This window comes from Penaeus monodon, chromosome 34 (genome assembly GCF_015228065.2).
Source record: "Penaeus monodon isolate SGIC_2016 chromosome 34, NSTDA_Pmon_1, whole genome shotgun sequence".
Classification (NCBI taxonomy): domain Eukaryota; kingdom Metazoa; phylum Arthropoda; class Malacostraca; order Decapoda; family Penaeidae; genus Penaeus; species Penaeus monodon.
This window is the reverse complement of record NC_051419.1, coordinates 9,215,122-9,215,849: the sequence shown is the minus strand read 5'-3', so window position 1 is coordinate 9,215,849 and position 728 is coordinate 9,215,122.

The window sequence follows — 728 nt, the reverse complement described above, 5'->3', positions numbered from 1 at the left end:
AGGTAGCGAGTTTGTCATAGACTACGTCTCCGGCCGCTTCGATCAGATCGATGGTGATGTTCTCCGGCCCTGGTGCCTTTCCTTTTTTCGATTAACTGCTAGTTTTACCTCCCAGTCTTCGATATCAGGGAATTCGTGAAACCTCTGTTGTATCTCAGGTTCTTCGGGGACTGGTTTTTGTTCTGTTGGTGGTGGTGGTGGAGGCTCTGGGCGTGTTGATGAGTACAGCTTTTCGTAGAACTCTTGTGCTCTGGACACAGCCCGTTCACGATCTGTTGTAAGGGTGCCGTCTTCTTCACGTACGCCATTTTGAAACCTTCCCCTTGTCGGATGACTTCAAGGGCAGTCACCGAGCGAAATTTTCTCATATCTTCTCGTTGCTTTTTTCTGATGAGTTTGTTGATTTCTGCTAGTTCGATTTTTTCTCTTGCATTTGTTGGTACTTTGAGATTTCTTCTTTTCTCTATGAGATTCTTTGTTTCATTTGAGAACTTGTCGGTTCTTTTGGAAGTGGTTTTCCATTTTTTTCCGGCAGCGATCATTGGTTTGATGATGTTGTTGTTTAAGTCGTTGACATTTACCTCATTGTTGTTGTTTTCTTCTTCAAGCTCTTCCAGAACGGCAAAACGATTTTTGAGGTCTATTTGGAAATCTTTCTCGAACTGTTTTGAAACTCGTAGTGGTTCTTGTTTTGAGTGACACAGTTTTTGTCTTTCTAATTTTGTATC